Source organism: Apodemus sylvaticus, chromosome 16 (genome assembly GCF_947179515.1).
Source record: "Apodemus sylvaticus chromosome 16, mApoSyl1.1, whole genome shotgun sequence".
In the NCBI taxonomy this organism is placed as follows: domain Eukaryota; kingdom Metazoa; phylum Chordata; class Mammalia; order Rodentia; family Muridae; genus Apodemus; species Apodemus sylvaticus.
Genome location: NC_067487.1, coordinates 37,004,396 through 37,030,330, shown reverse-complemented (window position 1 = coordinate 37,030,330; position 25,935 = coordinate 37,004,396). Strand labels below are relative to the sequence as shown.

Below are 25,935 nucleotides of genomic sequence, written 5' to 3'. Positions count from 1 at the left end.
GGTAAAAATGCAAATCCATTGTGTTGCTTACTCAATAAAATCAATTCGTTTCCATCCGAATCACAATTTGTCATTTTCATAGTCAGTTGGAAGCACATTCTGCTTCCAACGGGGGAGGGGAGCAGGAGAGAGAGGGAGGAAGAGGAAGAGCAGAAGGAAAAACAGACAAGAGGAGGAGGGATTAAAAAAAAAAGAACTAAATAAGAAAGTGGACAAAAACAAAACAAAACAAAAAACAAAACAAAACAAACAAAAAAAAAGATAAGAAAGTGGAGAAGCCGGGCGTGCACGCCTGTAATCCCAGCACTTGGGAGGCAGAGGCACTCGGATTTGTGAGTTCAAGGCCAGCCTGGTCTACAGAGTGAGTTCCAGGACAGCCAGGGCTACACAGAGAAACCCTGACTCAACAAACAAACGAACAAACAAAAACAAACAAAATACAAAAGAAAGTGGAGAAGAGGAGGAATCAGGGGAGGAGGGGGAAGGGGGAAGGGAAAGGAGGAAGTCAGGGAGGAAATCCTCCAAAAGCTTAATTTCTTAAATCCTAAAAAAGCACCACTGTCTCTGTGGATGTTTAACAAATGCCCCGGGCTTTATGCAGAAAAGAAATTGCGAGCGTCTATTAGATTCCCGGGGTCTGCTCTGCCAGGTCGTTCACAACTGAGCATCGCTGGAACAGTTTCCAATACTTATTCTCGTATCTCAATATTTTCATGAAGGGATATGAAATGCTGTAGAAACTAGCAGACAAAATCATGTTATCTACGTGTGGATGGATATACCCTGAAAGGAAATCGAGCATATAATGTGTTTATATCCCAAATGTAGATCATTTATATGGGCTATATGGATGTTAACTTGTGTTTAGGCCAGTTTAACAGAGAGAATATGTTCGTGCGTGGTATTAAATTTCAATATAAGTGAATCTTTTTACACTGGGCATACATAGATTTCCCTCCTATTTAAGCACATTCACATTTTCAATTAAAGAACAGTGCCTTTCTTTAAAGGTAACAATCCAGTCGCATGCCCAGCTTTAGATAGGACAGACTGGACCTGGGAAGGAAAAATCAGAAGCAAAGGGACCTCTTTGTTCCAAAGGCTGCAGGCCGTTTAGGATGAGTTCGCGTGCCACGCCACTCGAAGTGGCAATCCAGGGAACGGATCTGTGAAACGCAGCTCAGAGGATCCCATCCCTTTCCTCCAGAGTTTCCCTTTTCCTGTCCTTATGTGCACCCTTTCTGGCCCGAGGCAGTGTGGGGCTCCTGGCCCGGGTTGTGTGCACGCTCCTTTCTCTGGGTCTCTGCGATCGCCCCCAGCTGGCCGGGCGCACGGAGCGCAGGAGGCGTTGGATCTCGGTGGCTTGTAGCTCGAGTTAATAAACAGTTAAGTTTGGAAGACTCGGCAGACACGTTGAGGGGGAGTTACCAAGCCCAGGCAGCAAAAACATCCCGCCGCTGCATTCCTGGAGAGTCCTCAGCGCCAGCATCTGATTAGAACCATATCTCAACCCGGGAGTGGCCGCGCGGCTCCGAGGCTCCCGGCCGGCGGCTATTTAAGCGGGGCCCTCCGTGTCCTCGGCGCTGCAGCCTGGAGGCTCCGGGCGCGGGGAAGTCATGCTGGCTCCGCAGAGGCACTAGCTAGTCAGTCGGTGAGTAGCTCTGCCGTCCCCCCCCTTCCCTTCGGTTCCCTTTCTTTCTTTCTTTCTTTCTTTCTTTCTTTCTTTCTTTCTTTCTTTCTTTCTTTCTTTCTTTCTTTCTCTCTCTCTCTCTCTCTCTCTCTCTCTCTCTCTCTCTCTCTCTCTCTCTTTCTTTTTTCTTTTTTCTTTTTTGCGTCCCACTTCTCTCCTTTGCTGGCTCCTCTCTTCCCATCCCTGTCTTGGCTGCAGACCTTGGGCGCTGGGGAATCTTACAAATGAGACAGTGTACTCTGGGGAAAGCAGCGGGGTTTTGTGGCCTGACATCTGTGGAATGCTTCCAAGGAATGCGTTTTACCTTTGGGGTCAGACTCAAGGCGCCCATCCTGTGACATTTAGTGATCCCTTCCGTGTGTGTGTGTGTGTGTGTGTGTGTGTGTGTGTGTGTGTGTGTGTTGTATACACGCGCCCTAGTGCTTCAGGGCTTTGGGGACATCCCAGGGAAGACAGCGGTGTGGCTGCTGACCACCAAATTAACTCCTGAAGGATGTTCAGTTTTACTGTGCGACAAAGGCTGGGGACGTGTGGTCTGTGCCTCTGAGGAGCTATTTTCTGCTGACTGACAGCACGGGGCATTAAAAATGTGAACTTTGCCTTATATCAGCATTCCTAGGAAAGTATCTGCCCAAGCAACTTAACAAACTTGTTTTAAATCCCAAAGCGTTTAAATGCTGTTTCGTTTTGTTTTGTTTTGTTTGACTATTGTAAATTATTTGGAAGGATTAAGTAAGAATTCAAGAAGAGGGACTAAAATGTGTTTAAAACCTTGGAGACCCTGCCAGCCTAGCGGTTCTCTTTGCAGCATAGAGCTGACTGTTATTTCTGCTGCCTGCGGCTCTCCTCCACTTAATCCTGAGTCTGGAATTTAGCTCTGGAGTTGGTTTCAGATGGAAGCTTCGTGAATCCGAAGGGAAATTTAACTGGATTAAAAACGGTTTAAAAATATGGATGTTATCTCCACCCCCAGCACCCCCCTCCCACCCTTTCCTCTTTCTTCTTCGCCTGTGTTTGGAAGAAAGGGGGGGCCCTCTGTAAACGGAGAGGGGCAGAAACGAGCTTCTAGACACATGGAAAGCTTTAAAAATTATGGAGGGGCAGCTTCATGAATAGTAAATGTAGCTGTTGCTCTATAAAGCAACTGGATGAAAAAATTTCTGGCCCTAATCAGGCAAAGCGGGGAGTAGAGGGGTAGGAAGTGGAGGTAGATATAACCCCAACCTAAGGAATGGCAGAAAATTAGCCAAAATCACTTGGAAATAACTGATAAGGCTCCAGGAACGGTTCTGACGGGGTGTATATATAATCTACCTATTTTACAATCTCGAGCCCTGGGCTCTGCACACAGAAGCAGTGATTGGTTGTTCAGAAAGGAAGGGACTAGTCAGGACCGGGGAGCCACTGCTATCAAATGGCTTTTCATGGTGCTATCTTGTCAAGGATTAGGCTGCCCTGTTCTAGCTTAGGTACCCCACCCACCCACCACCGAGGCAGGGCCCAGCAGTGGTGAAAGGTTACTGGCTTGAGAACTCAGGAGTGTTGGGGTCTCAGGCGTTCCAGAGGAAAACAGCTGAGCATCTGGATAAAGCTAGAATGAACGCAACTCAGCAGGCGAGATTAGCAAGACCCCTTGAGAGAGCACCAGAGAGGTGCTGGGGTCTCTTCCAACACGTGCTTCGGGCACAGACCACTACTTCCGGAGTTCGTAGTCACTTTCTCCTACAGCGCACTAGACCCTTCTCCGTGCTTCCCTTTTCTTTTCGCTTCTTTTCTTTCCTTTTTTAACTAATCACAATCCCCTTCTTTCTCTACTGCAAACCCAAGCCCTTTTGTCCAACCACTAGCCTACAGGCTACTGTGCTCCCTCCATCCCTGAGTCCTGCTGAGGGAACCCAGGCAAGCCAAGGACTGAGCTGCTTCTCCAGTTCCTGGTTCCTGCACCCCAATCTAGACTTAAACTCACCATCCTCCTGCCTCTGCCTCAGGAGTGCCAGGATTGTAGGCGGAGGTGACCACACCTCGCTAAACTGGGCCTTTTTTGTTTGTTTGTTTTGTTTTTGTTTTTTTGGTGGGTTTTTTTTTTTTTGGTGTTTTTTTTTTTTTTTTTTTCCCGAGACAGGGTTTCTCTGTATAGTCCTGGCTGTCCTGGAACTCACTCTGTACACCAGGGTGGCCTCGAACTCAGAAATCTGCCTGCCTCTGCTTCCCAAGTGCTGGGATTAAAGGCGTGCGCCACAACCGCCTGGCTGGGCCATTTTTTATTGTGGCAGAAAAGAGAAATAGTGGAGGAATGGGAGGAATGTCTTCTGCCTTTACCCTCGAGCACACATGTATTTATAGAGCTGATGATGTTGGTTGCATTGATCTCCACCTGAGGATGTAAAGGAGTCTGGGAAGATAACCACAACCATGCTTTTAGGTCTTGCTGACTTGGGAACAAAATTGAAGTTAGATTTCTCTTCTCTTCTCTTCTCTTCTCTTCTCTTCTCTTCTCTTCTCTTCTCTTCTCTTCTCTTCTCTTCTCTTCTCTTCTCTTCTCTCCCCCCTCTCTCTTCTCTCTCTCTCCTTTCCTCTTTTTCTTTTGCTGTTTTGACACTGAGTCCCAACACATATCTCTCTTCTCAGGGGGACATTGAACCCACCCCCACCCCCAGTCAGCCTTCAGAGTCCTGGAATTCCAGGCGAGCACCACCACTCCCACCCAGCTCAGAGTTAGCATTTCTGCTAAAGACTTAAAAATTTTCAAGGTTAAACTAAGTCTAAATTCCTGTCCTCAGGCTTATTTCTTGTCTTCCTCTAAGGGTTACGTGGAATTTAGCTCCCTTTTAAGACAGTTGTTGACGTGGTGATGGTGCAAGGGCCCCGGAAGCTGCGGACCAACTGGTCTGAACTGCTCAGGCATACTTCTGTCACCTGAAAATTAAAAGAGCAGGAAGACCGGGCTTGCTGGGTGGCCTGTGGCCACCAGGAAGTTTTGTGGGAAGCTGTGCTTCTGGTAAGACCATGAGGAAGGTGCTTCACCTCTCTCCTAGCCTAAGCCTACCACCACTTTGATGAAGCCAACTTGGAAGCACCGTGTGTTTCTTCACCTCTTCTCTCTGTTGGGATTTCATTCCTTTTCTTGGAGACAGAGCTAGGAGACTGGAATAGAGGCTGCTGAAGGGAACTCACTAACAACATAAGTTCCTCCAGCCGAAGATTTGCAAGGGTCTGCCATTTAAAGTTCCCCACCCTGGGCAGATTTAGAATGGGAACCAGATTGGCAATCTGAAACACCTGAACAGCAGGATGTGGCCATTTTGTTTTTTGTTTTGTTTTGTTTGTTTTGTTTTGTTTTGTTTTGTTTTGTTTCCTCTTCATTCTCCCTGGAATTGTAATAAGGTTGAAATACTATTACAAATTGCAGAGGTTGGCCCAAGTCTCATTTAGATGACACAGTATTCACATCCGATGAGTGTGTTTAAGGGAAAGCTAAATTATGGTACGGTATCCTAGTGGGTTAATCATAGCAATCAGAAGGGAAGCAAAAGACCAGATCTCCTGCTAGAGACAAGGCCCAAACAAATTCCTGATTAGGGGTACAAATGGTGCTGGATATCTTAAAGGCCTAGCAGTTCCCATATTCATGTGCTAGCTGCTGTCCCTCCTTCTGCCAACACTGTCCAGTTGGGTAGTGGGGAAGCATCCACACAACTGTTAGTAAAATGACCGTGGGCAAACAGAATAACCTCTCAGTAATTGTTTTCCTATCTGGGGAAGAACAATAGGACTTAGGGCTGCTGAGAAGGTAAGTTAATCTATATCCTTAGAATAGTTTATTCTGTTTGTCTATTTGTTTCTGCTCCATGAACAATTAAATTAAGTGTCTTTGCGGCCACTGAAAGCAAGTAGAGAATTTCTTAATCAAAGCGGAATACCACCCACCTATCTGAAAAATGGTAATCGTTCAAGTATTCAATACTAAAAAAGCCTGTGTGTTTGCTTGTGTTCACGCTAGAACAGACAGTTACTCTCTGTTCTCAGTGTGGAGGACTGCTATTTGGTTTGGTCAGAATGACCTCTGGTCTCATTTGAATCTTCCCCACACTCAATCCGACTCCCTACAGAGAAAGAATGACCCTTCTCCTGAAGTCAGCATTCTAGCCAAGGAAGTGGGAAAGGGAGGGACAACCCTGGCTAAGCTAGTGACCAGGCCGGGACATGGGGCCCCCAATACTATCTTGGTCCACGTAGCTGGGCGGTTGCCATGGTTATTCCTCTTCCTGCATCTTTCCACCACCCTGGAAGGAAACTTGCCTACTCTAGCGCAAGCAAAATCTGAACAAATTGCTTCCTGATCTAAAAATGGAAGTTACTAAGTGAAGTAGAATCTTTCTCTACTTGTATGGTCCTTCCCTCACCCCTCAAACTTTTTTTAATTCCAGTATAAACTTTCTATCTCTGCTAGCTCTCACATCATCTAGACAACACATGGCAGCTTAAAAATTTTCAGTTATCACCTCAATACAGAAGTTGCCATTTCAATCCGCTCTTAAAACCTGCAGAAACTAGCTGTGGGCAAGTGACCTGTGGCTGATGGAAGTGGGGAGAAATTCTCGGTAATGGGACATGCCAATTTAAGGTTTAGTTCTAGGGAAGTTACCAGGAAGCAGAAAGTCTGAAGAACATCTCAGAGTTTTCAAGAAATATAGGAGTAGAGGGTAAGGGAAAAATAGGAAGTAAGAATGCTAGAATGTCGGGCCTACGATACTGTAAGAGGTAAGGGTTGTTGTAACTGTGGAGCGTGTGCCTGTGTGTATAAAGCCCTAGGTTCAACCACCAACACTACAGAAAAGAAGAATTAAGTTAAAATGCTCTTAAACCTGGAAGAAACTTGAATGGCAAGTTAGGTTTAAGCCTTGCTAGAAGGTAAAGCTAGTAAAAGCTAGTCTGTTTGACCACAGTGAAATGATGTAACACATTAGACTGAAAAAAACCCTGGTCTCTGCAGAGGACATAAACTGCTACCGGCAAGCTGATTTGTAACAAATGAAGTCACCCGTACAAGACTGGACACTTGGGGTGTGTTTCACAGCTAGAGAGAACTCTTCTGGGACAGGTTCTCAGAGTGTGGTCTCTCCACTCGGGATTGACTGAACCAAACTGGCAAAAGGGCTCACCCAGCTGCATTGTCCTCACCTCTCATTTGATCTGAGAGTAACATTTAGGGTTCAGCTTTGTGATCCAGTCATTCAGCGGCAACCACAGCAGCGTACTATCATGGAAATAGTAAAGCAAAGCTATTTAAATATGTTTAGCTGCATTTTGGGTTGCGAAGAGGCGAGACAGCGCATACCTACCTATCCCAACATTGCTGTCTTGATCCAAGGAAAACTAGTATAAACCTTAGTTTTATGACATTGCTGCACTTCTAAATCCTTTCACCTTGGCTGAGATTCTTTAAAGAGTATAATTAATCTCATTTAGGAGACTGTCTCAGCCAACATCATTTTTCAAAAGAGGACTCCAGTAAACTACATCATTACCCTTAAACCAGATGGCTGTCTCTAGCTCATAGCTTTGATATTTGTTTTCCATGTCATGTTCAGGAACACAGACACGCGCCTCCACTGTAAATCAACCTACTGCACTTGAGTTTTAGAGAGCTGTGTGTCTTAGGAAGGATCAATCCATTCTCCCATTTAACTTCCATAGAATATAACTCATAATTTAAAAAAAAAAAATTCTGAGCTTCAGGTTTAGCTCAGTTGCTACAGTGCTTACCCAGCATGCACACGACCCTAGGTTCAGTCCCCAGGGTGGAACTAACTGTAGCTCATACCAGTAATTCCAGCACTGGGTAAGTGGAGGCGGGGACAATCCGAATAAAGGGCATCCACATTATACTCTGAGTTTGAGGCCAGCCTGGGCTACTTACTGTCTCAGAAAAAGACGTCTCCATTTCTTAGCTCCAGCATGATCAGCTTACTCCACATCAGCTCCTAAAGGTGAGGTTTTAGTGTTTCTCTGAATGTTTATGAAGAACCTATGTGGTCCATGATGCTGGGTTGGCAATGGAGAAACAACAGTCCCAGCAAGTAGCAGTTAAGGAAGAAGTCTGCATCAGGTGAGGCCCTACACACAAAGTCTAGGGTTCTGCCAACCTTCAATGGAATGGCAGTTCCTGGCATTTCTCAGAAACAACACTAAAAGCCAGGCAAGTGACTCATTGGTAGAGCTTCTTCCGAGCACATATCAAGTCCCTGGATTTGATTCGCAGGTTTTAAAAAAAGGTGGCTCAGTGTCCTTAACTTTTAGTTATCACATTCACCTTGCAAAATAGTCCTAAGAATGATTGGTGTATAGGTTGGAGAGATGGCTCAGTGGTTAAGAGCACTGACTGCTCTTCCAGAGGTCCTGAGTTCAATTCCCAGCCACCACATGGTGGCTCATAATCATTTGTAATGGGATCCGATGCCCTCTTCTGGTGTGTCTGAAGACAGATATAGTATACTCATACATAAAATAAGTAAAATAAGTCTGTTTTTAAAGAAAGAATGATTGGTGTGGGTAGAGATAGATGCCACTTGGGACTAAAGTATGTAATGGTGTCATCCGGAAGTAAATTAAAGAACTCTGTTTCTGAGATGGATGAGGTTAGTGGTTCAAAGCTCCTACAAATGTCCTTGTCCACAGCCCAACTTACATAGCACAGGACGTATAACATCTGAATTTCCTTTTTCCCTCTCAGTAAAATGAGTTGACTCGAAGTTACAAGTAAAGGGAAATGGAAAGTTCCGGAGAGTGTCTGCTGACACAGATGAACAACTCTTCTCAAACTGTCATTCCCGGTGCAATAGTTGGGCTGATGTTTGGGAAACAGTCTTATTCTTGTGGTTGTGAATTTTACATAAGCTAAATTCTGATGCAGAACACATTGAGGCTGAGAATTAGACCAGTTTTCCTCTATATGTTGAATCCATTAAATAATGAGGGTCAAGCAGTAGAATATGGCAATATTCCATAAACTGGTAGAGACCTACAAATTCTAATTTTCATGTTTCCACTTTGGTCTGGTCAAGACAATACAGTCTTTTTAAAGTCTAAAGTCGATCTCCCTCTCTCCTTCCCTCACTTCTTTCTCCTTTCCTCTCTCCCTCCTTCTATTCCTCCCTACTTTCTTTTATGGGACAGGGTCTCACTCAATAACCCGATCTGGCATCAAACTTCTTGTCCCGCTTGAGCCTTCCAAGGATTCCGTAGGTATGTATATCACATTCAACTTTTACATTTTAGGTTTCAGCTGTTTTGTTTAGGGCTAAAGTCTGTTCTGATTCCTATGATACATAATTCAGAAGTTAGTAGGCTTTTATATTATCTTCTAGAGCTATATAAATAAGCCAAATGCATTTGCAACTATGACAGAGGCATTAAATAGACTGGTGAAGAATGCTGGACCTGTTTGGCTTTGGGTTGTGACAGTGAAGTCCTCTGAGTTAGGATTAGAAATCACAATGGATATGCACACTAGGCCTCCCAGGATCTGTGCTTTAGGGGGAGGTTTTAGGTGTGCTTTAGTTACATCGCCATTCACTTTGTTGCTATTGCTGTCTTCACATGTGTTTGCTCTCCATCCCCTCCAAAACTAAATACTATAAATGCAACCCCATTTTTGAAGTAGAAAACAAATGTAGAGCTGACAAACATGGTTCTTCCATTAATAGTTAATGATATTCAAACATAGTTCTTTCACTAATAGTGATATTCTGTATTGACTTCTACCAACACAAAGGTTGAACTATAGATAGGATTCTTCAGAAAACATCTAGATAGATAGATAGATAGATAGATAGATAGATAGATAGATTCAAATTGAAATGATAACTAATTTTACTTAATACTCAAATTGTCTTATTATCTTCTGAAATATAACTTGATGCAAAAATGCTTAATTAATTGCCTGAAAACCTGTTGAGGGAATGAAATTCTGATTTATTTAGCTATCTGGAATTAAATTACTAAACTTTGGTTAACATTCAAAATTGGACACAGCTATTTGTCTTGTGCATGATAATGACCATCCAGAAAAAAAATTTAACTGGGTATGGACACACACACACACACACACACACACACACACACAGAGAGAGAGAGAGAGAGAGAGAGAGAGAGAGAGAGAGAGAGAGAATACCCACATGGTGGCACACACCTATGGTCTCAGCACTAAGGAAGCAGACAAGAAGAACTTGAGTTCAAGGCCAACCTGGACAACATAGTGAAATCCTGTCTGGATAAAAATAAAAGAAATTTAGAGAAAATGAGAATCCACTAGCAGGATTTGTTTCAATTGAGTGGTGTAGGGAATTTACATGGGTCCGAGTGAAGACAAAAAGTCAGTGGTTGTAATGATGGAGTTGGCCTTTAAGTGACTAGATGAAGTCAATATGCAAAGATAAAAATGAGAAAAGACATTGTAGGAAATAGAAAACAAGGGAATCATGTAGGTTGGAAAGAACAGAGTATGCTCCAGTAACTCTGACCAAGAGCGTACAGGAACAGAGCTAAGAGATTGTAACATGTAGAAGAAAACCACACAGTAGGTAGGAACAGCATTAGGGTTACTAAGTTAAGGTTTTTCTAAAAGCATCTCTTCGTTTAAGCAGAAAAACATGTTGACTCAAAACAATTAACCTGTCTAAGCTAGCAAGGTGAGTGTGAGCAAGGATTGTTCAACGGCTGAAAAAAAAAATCCTACCAGCAAAGTAGGGCAAAGGTTTGCTTGACTTAATATCAAGGAACAAAGGGGAGACAGGTATGGCTGACCTATATTTCTTTTGATTTGTCTGAGACAGGTTCTTGCTCTGTAGCTCAGGCCAGCAGCTGGGCACCAGTTCACTGTGTAATCTGAGCTGGATCAAACCCAACAAACCCTCCAGTCCTTGACCTCCTCCACCCCAACCCTGTAGCGCCGGAATTACAGGCCTGCATTACCACCATCCTTCTGCGCATTAGTCTTAACGTTGTAAAGTGCTGTGCTCTTTATCAGACTGTATAAAGCCTAGAAAAGTAGAGTAGCTAATTCCCTCACCTCAAAGGCTTTTTTGAGTTGAGGGAAGATTTCTCCATGAGTCAGAGAGCAACAATAGGTCATGATCATGGTGGGGGAATGATGCAGTGAATAAGAGATGTCTGAGGTCATACACTTGAATAGACTGAGTGGCATGATGGGATTTAAGCGGGAGAAGGCCATCGGGGATGCAGACTGGGACTGCAGCATCAGAAGCATGGAAGGCGTAGTACATATCCCTGGGAAAACAGAAAAGAATGGCTTCTCTAAGCCAGTAGCCAAGAAAGAATCCACATGTCTACAGCCTAGGTGAGGACTTTGAAGCTCAGCGCAAGTACAAATGTAGGTATTGATCACTGACACTTGATTAATACCCAGTCAGAAAGGCTAATCCAGTAGGCTCTTCTACATTATGTCTCCATAGAAGTTGGCCTGGTACAGTTAGAATCACTTAAAACTTGGGTTACAATTGGAATTGTTTGGAAAGATGGAAAGTATTTAACAGTTGCATCTTTTGACTTTAAGTATTTTAAGTATATTAGGGAATAGTATAGTATTTATATAAAAGAGGTAACATACACATACCATGAGCCAGACACTCATAAGAAGTAATGTGACAATGAGGTGTGATTGGTAAGGATGAGGATGAGAAGCATGACAAAGACAACTGCAAAACAAACAAACAACAAAACAAAACAAAAAACAACAGTGAGTCAGAGCTTTGCTAGATAACTAGATACACATACAATTTAGGATGAAATCTCAGCTTCATTCCAAGCTACAGACAATACTCTCATAGATTTTGTAGGTATATCCAGGTACAGAATAAACTCTCTCAAGTCTCTTCATAGTGGTGCAAACACTCAGCTCCTGATGTGAGAACTCTTCTTCAGCACAATGGATGCATAATGTCCTGTTTGAAAGTCTGGATGCAGAGGCTTCCTGCCGTCAGCTTCTGTGGAAGTTTCTGTGAGGTGCCACTGCAGACTATTTTCTTGAGAAGGCCATCCTAACTAATGCTTTTGTAACTAGGTAGGAAAAGTAGTTACATTTTCATGATAGCTGTTTCAATTAAATCTCAAGTCAAGGGTTTGCTTCGTCTGAAAATGACTTTAAGATTTAAGATTGGCTAGCACATTTGGTACTAAGATGGGGACATTGACATGTCCTCTGAGTCATTTACACTTTTCTGTTGGTTGAAACTGATTGCCGGATATATGTAATGTTTTCTTCAGGTGTTTATGAAGCTGGTGGTGAATCAGAACCTTGAGTTTTAAGTTAACATTACAGAAGATACCACTGGTATTCTTTAATGACTCCTGCCTTGTACAGTTCTTCCTTCCAGTGGTCACTGCCACAAAGGTGTACCTTGAGATTATAGAATGGCTACAGGAGATTTTAAAAATTATTGGACAGATAGTCTATATGTTGTGGTGGTCTCATATTGAATTCTTTGACATAGTTCTAGGTTTTTTTCTCCTTACTAAATGTTTATACCAAAGAAGATTTTCATGCTGACTAGAAACATCTCCTCCAAATCACTTAGCATCAACTTAAGCCAATAATTCCTTATTCTATGCTATGGGTACCTTAAGGGTAACGATCATGTCTTCTTTGTCGTTGTATACACAGCCTAAAACAGTACTCAGCACATAGTAGGTGTTAATAAACAGCCAGATGGCCAGGTGGATAAGTAACTTGAGCTACTCTCATTTATGATTTGCAATTTTCTGTAGACTGGGCGAAAAATGAGAACTCCAGCTTCCCTTTAGCTATTAGTATAAGCCAAAACTTTTCTGAAACCTGTCCTAACTTTTAAGTAATTTATAATGATCAATATCCACATGTTCCTATCATTTATGTCTGTTCAAGTCCTGAGAAATACAGACAAGGTGTTACTAAAATTCTCCAGATGATGTGGCATTCCCAAGTCATTGGTTTAACTTCTGTTGTTGGAGTTAAGCTGCAATCCATCAGTACTCAAAGTCTGCATCACCTGGTGGATTTAACCACCTGGCTAATAACAATTACACTCCACGGTTCCCAGGCTGCCATTCTATCCAAGGACAGCTTTTAATTCTTCCTTTGTTTCCGCACCTACATATGTTCATCAAACTATCAAACTTGCGAATACCGGCAGTCAGGGTTGATAATTGCTTCGATGTAACATAATTTCTGCCCAAATGAGAGAAACTTAAATGTATTTATTTTGTTTTGCTTTGCATTTTTGAGATCGGCTCTATAGGGCACTAAAGCCAGGATGGCCTGGAATTTACTATGTAGCCCAAACTGTGCTCCTCCTGTCTAAGCTGATCCCACCCCACACCAGTGGAGGGATTGTAGCCATGAGCCCGCCACCACACCCAGTGAGAAACTTATTTTTGAAAATTTGCTTATACAGCTGGCTTGTGATTTAAGATGTAATTTCCACAAGCCTTTCTAAATGTTGGCGGCATTAGCCTGCCAACTCATTACTCTCTTCATTGCCCCCAGTGTATCCAAGAACATAGCTGGAAACCAAGAATAGGTCATAGCCTGGCCAGCTTCGAAAATCCCACCATCAAAGCAATTTTTCAAAGTTTAATTATTTGATTCAAAACGTACTGCCCAGTGATTAAGCTGCTTGTTTATTCAGCTGAAGTCCAGATCCTGGAAGCCGTATAAGCAACTCATAAACACCTGTAACTCTAGGTACCAGGACTCAATTCTATGTGTCTCCTGGTCTTCCCAGGCATTTGCACACATGTGTTCAAACATACCTACATACATGAGACATGCAAATAAATCATAATGAAATAAATTTAAGCATAACTTTATTGATGAATTAATTTTTTTCTTCCTTTCAGTTTTTTTGACGCAAAGTTTCTCTCTGTGTGTAGTCCTGGATGTCCCAGGACCAAGGTGACCTCAAACCAGTGCTGAGATTAAAGGTGTGTGCCGCCACCCCCTGACTTGAATTTTTAATTTATCAGGAGATTTTTCCCAGAAACTTTACATAGGCATCAGTTAATGGGGACCAAGATGTTATTGTTTTAGGCTGCCTATGGGCACCTCTCGATACCTTCAGATGTTCTCTGTAGATGTTACTGGATCCCAAGAGACCTACCTAATTTCCTTTGTTGGGTACTAAAGCTTGAGCCCAGCCCCTCACACATGCTAGCATTCTAAACAAGTGCCTCATCTTTGCAATGTCCCAAGTTCTACCTGAATGTTAAATACTGCTCTCTGTATAGTAACACATCTCCTGGAAGTTTAATTTTAAAAAAATCAAAGCACACACTAACCCAATGTCACATTCTGACTGTCTAAAGATTAGAAATGGCTTAGCCTTCTGAACCAGCCTTTTCTCAGCACTGATGTTTCTGGATTTTCAATAGTTATATGAGAAACAGTAGACAGGAAAACATGATACTGCTTCAAATAAGTCACAGTGATGTGGTTATTTCAGTCAGTTGTTGCCTTTGACAAAAGATGTCCTTGTTTTGTTTGCTAAGTTGACACTTCAAAATGTCATTTCACTGATAAAATAGGCATTAAAGGAGACTTCTTTTTAAAGATAAGATGGATCAGAGAATAAAGAGTGCACAATATAATGGCCTTTGACTTTTATGAAAGCCACATTTGGGACACAGTTTATTTGAAGTTTGAGGGTCACTGGCATCACTGCCTGCCTAGAAGGAATAACCTTGAATCTGACATTTGAGATCATTAGACCTTAACATTTTGGTTAAAAGGTTTTGTTTCCAGAAGATTAGTCAAGTATTTAAAATAAAAGAAACTGGCAGCGTCGCATAGCTCCAAGTGGCAAGTCCACGCAGCTATCGATCATACTACAAAGCTATCTGACTCTTTGAAGCCTTCCTGCACGTACTCAGATTTGTTGCTACCCAACCTCGACACCATCACTCATCCCCAGTCTCCCCAGTACTGTCTAGACAAAATAGAGTACCGTAAACTCAGTAATCCAGCTTGACCTGACTCTCAACCCTCCCCCCAGCATCACCCCCAGCACCACTCCTGTATCCTTCCTTGCTTAGCTGATATAGATATTCTTTATTCCTTGCTAAGAGTTTTTCTTTCCCAAATAGATTTTCTGTCCTGTGCAAATTACACCTAGCTTTTAAAAAAAAGGCTTTTGTTTTTGTTTTTGTTTTTATTTTTTAAAAAAGGCTCATTTTTCTTTGCCAGTGTTGCCTCATAGCAAAGGTTTAGGTAAAGGCATCAGAAACAAGGATGCTTAATTCTTTCAAGTCAGCTTTTCCCATCATTTTTTTTTCTGATGGGCCTAATTATTTGCATGTTTCTACAAAATGTTGCTTACCGAAGACATTACCAGCTAACGCAGCAACTGTGGACATTCACCAAATTTCAGATGCCCCTCAAAGTCTCTGTAGAGTTTGGAAGAGTTCCATCATAACCATTGAGGATCTGCCTTAACTTCCTAGTCTACAACTTTGAGCCTTTTTAATAAAGATTGGATTAGGGACTTAATAATGGCTTTCAAAAAAAAAAGACTTTGAATAAGGCTATAGAGTTCAGCTAAGGAAACAAATCATGGAATTGCATTTTTTGATATTAAAAGTGCCAACAAAATGAGTGAAATCAGTAGCTTCACCTAATGCTTGCAGAACCACCTCAAGTTACTTTGAATTGATGACTTGAAAAAGGGACCACAAAGAAACCCCAGTTTAATCCAGGATTCCACCTCACCAATGTTTTTGGTGAATATTGAAGTGTCATTTGATTAATAGGTACCGAACAGGTCCTTAGAAATGCAAAGAGCAAAGGAGAGTGCTCCAGAAGAACATTCCGGCTAATGAGCATTTGTTTAAACACTGCATTTTTCCCTAACCGAGGAAACATCCATTAAAAGTGACTGGCTGAGGTTGTTGTTCCTGTGTTCTCTAACCAGAAGTCCTTTTAGTTTAAAATAGACAGGAATGTCTAGATCATCAATGGCCAGATAGGTCTCACTCAAAACCCGGCAAAGTGCCCTTTTTATCAGTTCATCTTGTGCCGGAGATGCATACTAAATAGACATCCCCCATGGTTAGTCCCTGGGCTCCCAAGAAGGTAGCAAACCTGGTCAGAAGAGTGAACACTGAACAGAGAAAAAGCACCTCATCCTATCTAAAGCATCTCATGCTATCTGCTTATTGTAGAAAGGCACTTAGGGAAAAGTGTGTGTGTGTGTGTGTGTGTGTGTGTGTGTGTGTGTGTGTGTGCTTGACTGTGTTGACACAGAGTCTCATTGTAGACTGGCTGTCCTGGAACTCACCAGATTGAGCCCTCACTAGCTTGGCTCCACAGCTATCCTCCTACCTCCTTCCCAGCGATAGTTTAAACAAGCCTAGATTAAGCCAGGTTTTTGATGGTTCTTTTGCCCTAAAGTCAAGCATCAAGCTTTCATCATTTAAAACATTTCAAGGCTTGAAAAGTTTATAAAGAATAGCATAATAGACAAGAAAAAATACTCAACACAATTTCTAGCTAATCATTGGTACCTAGAAAACCTAGGTCTTGGTCCTCAGTCCCCTGTTAGATAGTAAGACTTTGAAACTCTGCAATTGATGGTGACTTTGAATAGCACATTTTAAAACAGCACAGGCCTATGTTTAGAAAACTGCAGAAATGGATTTCATGCACACATTTGACATTTCAAGTCTGTTAAGCATTTTGGGAACTAGCAATCCCTTGATGCTATATGATCTAACAGGCCAGCAGCATAAGATTTATTAGAAACCTCATGTTTTGTGGACATTTTTTTTATTTTAGCAAAGCTAAGACACTCATCATATTATGCATAGTAGTGCATGCCTTTAATCCCAGCACTTGGGAGGCTGGTAGGTAGGTCTCTGGCAAGTTCCAGGCTAGCCTGGTCTACAATAGTCACTTCAACTTGAAGAATGCTATCTAGATGAACAGGGAGAAAAAGAAATCACATTTTTCTAGGATCTTTAAAGTTTTTTGGCTAATATCATTTCAATGGTTTTTCATTAAAAGCAATAAACAAACAAGCCCACAGCAAATAAAATTAATATTTAAGAACTAAACTGCTGAACTGTTATAATATCCAGTGATATAACCAGGTGTGTGTGTGTGTGTGTGTGTGTGTGTGTGTGTGTGTATTTATGAGAGAGACAGAGATAGACAGACAGACAGACTTGGTTATTTTATTTTGTTTTGTTTAGAGAGAGAATATCACTATGTAGTCCTGGCTGACCTGGAGCTCAAAGATTTGCTGTCTTCCAAGTGCTGGATTAAAGGCATTTGCTATTATGTTCAGCAGATAATAAAACAGTCAAATGGATAGATAGACAAAGTCCTCTCATATATATATACGCATATAAATATGATATATATATGTATATCTATAGTCCATTTTTTTAACTCTAGAGCAAACTTTTTGAAGCCATATAGAATAAAGTAATTTTTAACATTCTTAGAAATTTACAGTCAGAAAAGAAAGCCAGTGGGCTCTGTCTGTCTTTCCTGGGAAGTCTTAGTTCTCTGAAACACTTCCATTCACTTCCCTCTTTCTTGAGATTATGCAACCAGTGTGCTTAAGGTGACGTAGAAACTGAGTCCCGGAAGGCGAATTTAGATGACACCTATTATTTTAATGGTTGAACCTCACAGGTATGGCTCTGTCCTGAAATCACTCCTAGGATCCTTTGAATTATCTTTCCACACTTAGTAATTGTGCTCATATGCCACCTTGTACTTCATCTTGTATTCAGTCTGAAGAAGTTTAGTGTGGTGTGTGTGTGTGTGTGTGTGTGTGTGTGTGTTGTTATTGTTGTTGTTGTTTTTAAATAACCATAAACACAATTTGAAGGCAGGTAGGTTACCTATTTCAGGATATTTTTGGATCATACATTCTAAAATTTCAAGACTGAAATAATATTAGCATATTACCTCAAGAAGCAAGTTTCTATACCAAATCCTATAGCAGAACCTAGTATTACTAGGCATTTCTTATCTAGTGACCTCCTAGTTTGCCCACTAGTCAGGGTGTATTAAATGAGACTACACGTTCTTATTTCTTTAGGGAGAGTTCTCCTGGCTTTTTAGATAACTGTGGAAGCTCCTAACCTTCAACTTGCTGGGACACTAGTATTAATATAATAGGAGAGAAGACTGGCCCTCAGGTCCCTAGTTCCTCTATAAACCTAACACTCAGCAAATAAATAGAAAGTCTCGTGATATTTTTGTTTTGTTTTATTGAGATAAAAGCTCTTCATTGCCCAAGCTGATCTCCAACTTTTGGGCTCAAATAATCTTCTCTTGACCCCAAAGAAGCAGGAACTAAAGGTACACACCTATTCTCAGCTCCTAGATATTTTTAGATGACCTCTTTATATGTTTCTTTGTATTTAAAAGCAACAAAATCTGCTCAAAACAAAATCAGCTAAACCATTAAGAACAATCTTTAAAGTGATATTTAATATTCTGAGCACGGGAAATGACAGTAAACAGTAGACTGGGTTTAATAAAAAATAAAAATCAGCCATTGGAGTTAGCACAGTCACCAGGGTTCTTGGAGATGAAGTTTTATTCCTGGTTGGCAAAAATCTTATCCAGATTGAATAGATTGTATCAAGGAAATATGGGCCGGTAAGATTCTCATGCTTAGTGCCAGCCCTGAGGGCAGTCTGAGCACCAAAACAAAGGGCTTCTTCTACCAGAAAGGCAACCTGGAACCTAGAGACAGCATTTCAGAATTACAGCGCTTAAACCAGTCTTGGGTTGAGTCTACGGAATCCTAATGCTGCTGCCTTCTTCCTGAAGTCTAGTCTAGACATAGAAATGTAGCAGACGCATGAGTTAGTCCCAGTGACTATAAACAATTGTTGCACACACCCTAGTGTGACTGTTCTGCGGTGATGTGACAGGGCAGCTGGGTTCTTCTTCCTGAAACCCTTAAAACCTCAGCATGTGTCTGAAACCTGAGTGGGAGAAAGGTGGGGCCACACTCAAGCATCGGCTTTCTGGATTATGTGAGGGTGGGGTTCTGCCCGGGAAGGGAAATCTCATTGGGGTTTATATCATTCAGCCAGAAAGAAACCAAATATCAGGCAGTATTTCTTGCACTGGTTTGTGGAAGAGGAAAAGCTTAAGATTATTTTCCTCTTTTAAAGCACCCTGGTGTGGTCATAGGATCATAACGTAATTCTGCTGGGGTGTGTGGCCCTGCATTTATAACCGAAAGTTTGAAATACAGATCCTTATAAATAGCATTCTTTCTTTAACTCGGAACATTGTGTAGAGGTGAGTAATGGTACTTGACTAATGGGAGAGAGTGAAATGTTTTTACTAGGATTGTGTGCACGCACCATAGGAGAGCAACCCGAGAGATGAGCATCGATTGTGTCCACACGGATGGGCAGCACTTTCTTTGGGGTTATCTCCCATGGGAACAGACAAATTCAACTTGGCTAGCCTTGAAAACAAAGTACTAAGATTTTTTAATATGCCTTTATTTAAAAACTAGCTGAGAGTTAGGAAAACTAGCTTTGGTAGAAGCATCTCACCTAACTTAAAGAAGGATAGCCATTGAACAAGGAAACGCTTGGTATGTGAGAGGCTTGTAACAAACACTCTGATTTCTTCCCAGAAATCCAATGGTTATGTGGTTGAGTCTTTTTCCCTCATCTGAAGCTTCAGTTTTATTTTGTCGAATTTTTAAAATTGTAATTTAATTCCCCTCCTTTCTTCCCGTATACCCTGTCCACTCACATTCATATTTATTATCTCTTTCTTCAATTGTTATTGCATCCATGTAAGTATTAGTATATGCATATATATTTCTGAATACATCCTGTTAAGTCCACATAATGTTACTTACTATGTATGTTTTGGAGGCTGACCATTTGGCACCAGACATCAAATTAGTGTGCTCCTCAACGGGGAAGACTGCTTCTCCAGCTCCCAGATTTTCTTGGTTTCCTGTAGTTCTTTGTGTAGGATTGAGGCCTCATGGGCTGCCCTCAACCCCCTTAAGTTTGTCATGTTTATTGGTAGCCTCCTGGTTCAGCTCAAGTTTGGCTCTCATGTTGCTGATACTTTATATGTATAGCTTCTTATGTGACTAGGAGGCGCAACCTCCTTGGTTTTTCAACTCTTACGACATTTCCGCGCCCTCTTCCCCAGTGTTTCCTGAGCCTTAGATGTTGGAATGTTTTGTAGATGAACCGGAAGGGACTGAGCTCCACAATCCTGCATTTTGATTGGTTGTGCCTTTCTGTAGTAGTCTCTGTTGCAAAGAGAACTCTTGCAAAGTTCAAACATAACCTCCTTGTTTCATGTAGATGCCAAATATAAAGTGTGTTTTATGTGTTCTCTATGGTTTTGTATCTGATCCGTGAGACGTCTGTTCAAATTACTGCCCCAAAGCCCTATGATAGGTTCTAGTAATGTGCATGTCAGTAGTTACATTTTTTAAAAAAGTAAGCAAACATTACAATTATTCATGTAAGCTGTTCATTCTTTAGAAAACCTTCTGCCAGATTTTACGATGAGGAAGACATGAGAAGAAACTCAGTATCACTATCTGATAATAGAAGATGGAGTTTTTCTGATAAAGTTTGTTGTGTTGTTGTTGTTGTCAATATTATTGCTAATATTGTTGTTCTACCTTGAGATGGAGTTTCACTTTGTAGCCCAGGCTGGCTTCAAACTCAAAATCCCTATCTCAGCCTCCCACAAAATAGACTTTTCCTAAATCAATATTTCTAAAGTTGGTTTATTTAACTCACCTATCCTAATTTTCAGAAGGGAGGGGTTGTTTGAATGATTGGTTGCTTGGTTGGTTTGGTTTTTGAGACAGGGTTTCTCTGTGTAGCCTTGGCTATCCCACCTCCCAAGAGCTGGGACTAACAGGTATGAGCCAGAACGCCTGGAAAATATTTTTTAAAATCTTCTTTTCAAATCCGGTTGGCGCCCACTTCCATTGCAGTTGCTGTGGCATAGTGTTTTGAGTCCTATCACAGATACCAATTACAAGTGGCATGGCTAAGTTTGTATTCCCTGTGGAAAGCATTCAGTTAACAGAAGTAGGCTTGCTGTTGCTGGTCCCGCAATAGCTTCACAGGGTGGAGGAGAAGGACTCGGGAGCATTCTGACACAGTCCCATGGACTTTCTGGTCAAAAGACATTCACACTGTGCTTCTCATGCACTAGCGACTATCTTAGAGGCCCAAAGTACTAACGTCTCAATTCATGGGGGTTAGAGAGAAGGAAACCTGACATCTGAGCCAGGTCTTCACTGTTCCCCATCCTCTCCAAAGGAACTCTTCCTTCCCAATCCCCTACCTGACTCAAACTACTTTAATCCATTGGCTTCTTCCCAGAAATGCTTTGGCTCAAGGTACAAACTTGCCCTTCAAGTTCCCAGCCACTTTTGAGCTGCAGAGTTCACAGGATGCAATCAAGTCCCTTGCCTCCCCGGAAAGCCATGTTCTCCTTTCTCCCAGAATCAGAATTCTTTCTTATAATCAATCCTTTCCTCAGAATTCGAAGAAATCACTCAGGGCTTGCCCCATGAGTGAGTTTGAATAGGTCTAAATGGAAGACAAGAGCTATTATGGAATGAGATAGCTTAAGATGGGTCTCAGTACTATGCCCCTGAGCTTCAAGATACAGTGGGTACCCTACTGAGCTCTTCTCCTGCCTAGCTCCGATATACAGTGCAAAGGGGAACAAAAGTATACAGGAAAATAAATACAACCTTATGAAGGAAATCTGTGCCCAGTAATCCTAAGTGCAGAGCTCTGGTACAGCATACAGTTCACTAGAGAGAGCCCCGGGATGCCCTCATTTGAAATGTGCAGGGTACGTGGCGCACAGCCTGGGTGTAGGGACAGCCATGAAAAAACTGAGCCCAAACAATCAGTGTTAACAACATGAAGCAAAGACAAAGGTGATTTCTGAAGCTCGCTGATTCCCATCAGCCAAAATTCCAATGCCACTTCCTTCTCCTTGTAGAATTGAATTACAGGACAAGGCTGGATTCTGGATTTCCTGTCTCACCTAAGCTACAGGAGGTCATACTTGGGAGGGGTGAATGGTTGGCTTCCACAATGAAGCCAAGATGCATGCATGTTTTTTGTTTTGTTTTTTTTTAAATTTACATTTCAAATGTTATCCCCTTTCCTGGTTTCTGCTCCGAAAGGCCCTATCCCATCCCCCACTCCCCCTGCTCACCAACCCACCCACACCCCCTTCCCTGTCCTGGCATTCCTCTACACTGGGGCATGGAGCCTTCACAAGACCAAGAGCCTCTTCTCCCATTGATGCCCCACAAGGCCATCCTCTGCTGCATATGCAGCTGGAGCCATGGATAACTCCATGTGCACTTTTGGTTGATGGTTTAGTCCCTGGGAGCTCTGGGGGTCTGGTTGGTTGATATTGTTGTTCCTCCTATGGGGCTGCAAACCCCTTCAGCTCCTTCAGTCCTTTCTCTAGCTCCTCCATTGGGGACCCTGTACTCAATCCAATGGTTGGCTGCAAGCATCCACCTCTGTATTTGTCAGGCACTGGCAGAGCCTCTCAGGAAACTGCTATATCAGGCTCCTATACTGAGGAGCCTGACTCCTATAATGTCTGGGTTTGGTAACTGTATATGGGATGGATACCCAGGTCGGGGCAGTCTCTGGATGGTCTTTCCTTCAGTCTCTGCTCCACACTTTGTCTCTGTATTTCCTCCCATGGGTATTTTGTTCCCCCTTCAAAGAAGGACTAAAGTATTCATACTTTGGTCTTCCTTCTTCTTGATCTTCATGTGATCTGTGAATTGTATCTTGGTTATTCTGAGCTTCTGGTATAATATCCACTTATCAGTGACTGTGTACCATGAGTGTTCTTTTGTGATTGGGTTACCTCACTCAGGATGATATTTTCTAGCTCCATCCACTTGCCTGGGAATTTCATGAATTCGTTGTTTTTAATAGCTGAGTAGTACTCCATTGTGTAAATGTACCACATTTTCTGTATCCATTCCTCTGTTGAGGGACATCTGGGTTGTTTCCAGCTTCTGGCTATTATAAATAGGGCTGCTATATATTCATGTTGGCTTTAAACTCAAAGTGATCTATCTTAACTGGCCAAGTGCTAGGATAACAGGCACCTGGCTGTGGATATACTTTCTAACATCGAACTTAAGCCTCATATCCATATTAAAAACATTGTACATGAGTCAAAAACCAGAGAGATATTCCACCACCACTTTCTTTCCTAGAATCTCCGTATGTAAAGCATCTCTTCTTGGTTAATTTTATTAACCAACATTATTAAATATTAATAACCTGGATATTATCTCTATCCAGGTTTCCCAAAGGACTAGAGCAGCCTGTAGTTAGCAAAACTGTTTGTTCTGGCTTTTCCCTGCTAATGCAGACAAGAGATTGAGTGTGAAAACAACAACCAGGGTACTGAACAATTGACAAATATTACATTGGAAAAGTAACCATAAACTTGAGACTTTGGTCTAAGCTGAGAATACTTTTCAGACACTCCAGGTGAGTTGGGTGGAATGGCTAGTCTAGAGAATGGGCCTAAATATGGGTACACAAAGCTCCTTTAAAAGTTAACACCCCCACCCCCAAACACCAATTATGTTGATTACTTCCTTCAACTCTGAGGGAAGATGTCACTAATACAAAATTCTTTTTAAAATGAAAAAGGCAGGGGGTGGGCCCAAAGTCAGGAAAGGTCGAAATGAGTCAATAACATTAAAAGTTACTAGTTTCAAAACTCTGTACTTTTTTATCATGCTGACAGAAAGAGAGAGAGAGAGAGAGAGAGAGAGAGAGAGAGAGAGAGAGAAGACAAAAGGCCAAGGTACTACATAGTAGAGAGTGTACTGAACTAGGACCTAAATTTAAAGTCTTTGATCTGTGAAATGTGTCTCAGACCTAGCCAAAACAGCCAGATCCAAAGGCTAATTTGACCCAATATGATTTCTGCTACTTGGGTGGGGGTGTGGGGTGGGTGGGAAAGAATCCAGTGACATTATAGAATGAGATGGTACAAAACCCTCAACCTTTTCTTCTGCTTGGATTCAGAGAAGACTATAAAACACTTTGCTAAGTTGTTTTCTTCTTTTTTCCTTGCTATGCCTACTAATCGAATTGGTTTGGTCTGGTCTGGTCTGGTCTGGTTTGGTTTGGTCTGGTTCAGTAGTACAGGGGGTGGACTCAGGGACCACTAGCAGCATTGTCTGGCTGAGGCAAATTACACCTCTAGCCCCAGAAGATTTTCTTGGTAGAGCCTCCATGTAATGAGCTTTGCATAGTCTGCTTTAAAAAACAAAGTTTAAAAACAGACACATATACTCTCTAGGAATAGTCCAATTGAGTCTCATTCAGGGGACTGGATTTTTCCTGGTACTAGCTGTATCCCAGCCAGCTTTTAATGCTTATATTTTCTTTGCCCTCAGGTTCCTAATTATGAAAGAGAGAGAGAGAGAGAGAGAGAGAGAGAGAGAGAGAGAAAGAAAGAAAGAAAGAAAGAAAGAAGGAAGGAAGGAAGGAAGGAAGGAAGGAAGGAAGGAAGGAAGGAAGGAAAAGAAGCCAGCTAGGTGACAGTAACTAAGGATAACTCCTGTCTCTGTATCCCACAAGAACACCCAAGTGAGGCATGGGGTGGCTACCTGGTACTTTGGTATACTCTCTCACCCTTTCACTTAACTAAAGTGCTTCCCTTTATTTTTTAAGTTACTGACCATTGAAACTGCTGTGGAAAAGCTGTGCTGACTGCCATTAATGTGGCACACAGCATGTGGATACCGGGCTGTCCCTTAACCATTAACTGCATGTGTTAAACATTGGTTGTTTTCTTTCTTTTCTTGTTTTCTATTGTCTTTAATTTTTATTTACTAGTTTTTCTAGAGTCCTATATATCTCTGACTGTCCTGGTCCTCATCATGTAGCTCAGGATGATCCCAAACTCACGGTAATCCTTCTGCCTCAGTTTAAAAAGTACAGATCCCTAGGTAGATGAGACATTGCTTTTGTTTTGTTTTGTTTTGTTTTGCTTTGTTTTATTTTTTCAAGACAGGGTTTCTCTGTGTAGCCCCGGCTGTCCTGGAACTCACTCTGTAGACCAGGCTGGCCTTGAACTCAGAGATCCACCTGCCTCTGCCTCACAAGTGCTGGGATTACAGGCGTGCACCACATTCACAACCCAGCTTAAATGAGACTTTGAATGTTAAACTCTCACCTGAAATGTCTTCTCCCCTATGACTGCCTGAATATCATATTAGATATGACTTCTAAATATCAGAAAAAGCTTCTTTTAGTTCAGGGCTTTAGATTCTGACTTTGCCTTACACCATCAACTCTCCAAGTGTATGTGAGGTGCCAATGCATAACCTGTATGGAAATGCCAAATGTATATTACTCAGGTATGATACAGTAGCCAATATTTACAAGAATGTCTTCCCAGGATTCTTTTTAAGTGCACATTAACATAGTCTAATTACCCAAACAAGATGCCAAAATCTTCTTTTGTTATTATATATGTGTGAGAGATGTGGTGTGGTGTGTGTGTGTGTGTGTGTGTGTGTGTGTATGCATGTGTGTGTGTGTTAGAGAGAGAGAGAGAGAGAGAGAGAGAGAGAGAGAGAGAGAGAGAGAGAGATGTGTGATGTGTGTGGTTGCATGTGTCAAACAGTGTGCAGCATCAAAGATCAACTCCATGGAGTCATTTTCCTCCTTCTACTTTTCCGTGGGTTCCATCGATGGGATTTTAGGTCCTCAGGTTTTCTGAGTAACTGCCTTTCAATGAGCCAACTTTCTGATCCTCAGAAATCTTACTGTCTGCTCAGCTGGCCCTTGCAGAATAGTCCCATTAGAATCATAAAGATGGAAGCAGTTAGAGAATAAATCATTCAACGAGTGTAAGACGTTAGAGCAGCATCTCAATGTGTTTTCTCAGAGGTTACTTCAAAGGCAATGGAGCGGGTATTCACTGCCATTGGTCCCGAGGTCTGGTTTACAGGTTAATATTTCACATGTCCTGTCCTGTCCTCCAGCTGGGTCAGACAGAGTGTGATCACGCACAGGGAAGCACGGTCCCTGTCCAGGACAAAGTGCTAGGCACTCAAAGCAAAGATGCTTGCACCGCTTTCTTACATCTCCTTAATTCACTTCACCAGGTCTACTCCGTGGAGTGCTTTGTGAGAATTGTAACTAAT

At 42.0% G+C, this 25,935-nt stretch overlaps 1 protein-coding gene across 4 annotated transcripts in view; it reads left to right on the top strand.

The window, feature by feature from the left end:
- The first annotated feature begins 1,360 nt into the window (after window positions 1-1,360).
- Window positions 1,361-25,935, top strand: part of Dab2 (DAB adaptor protein 2) — a 52,813-nt gene continuing 28,238 nt past the window's right edge. For 2 of the 4 annotated variants that reach the window (XM_052159668.1, XM_052159667.1), the window contains exon 1: window positions 1,361-1,651. The gene's annotated coding sequence lies outside the window, so the exon portion shown is untranslated. The remainder of the gene's footprint in view (window positions 1,652-25,935) is intronic. The other 2 variants (XM_052159666.1, XM_052159669.1) reach the window with 2 other exon arrangements.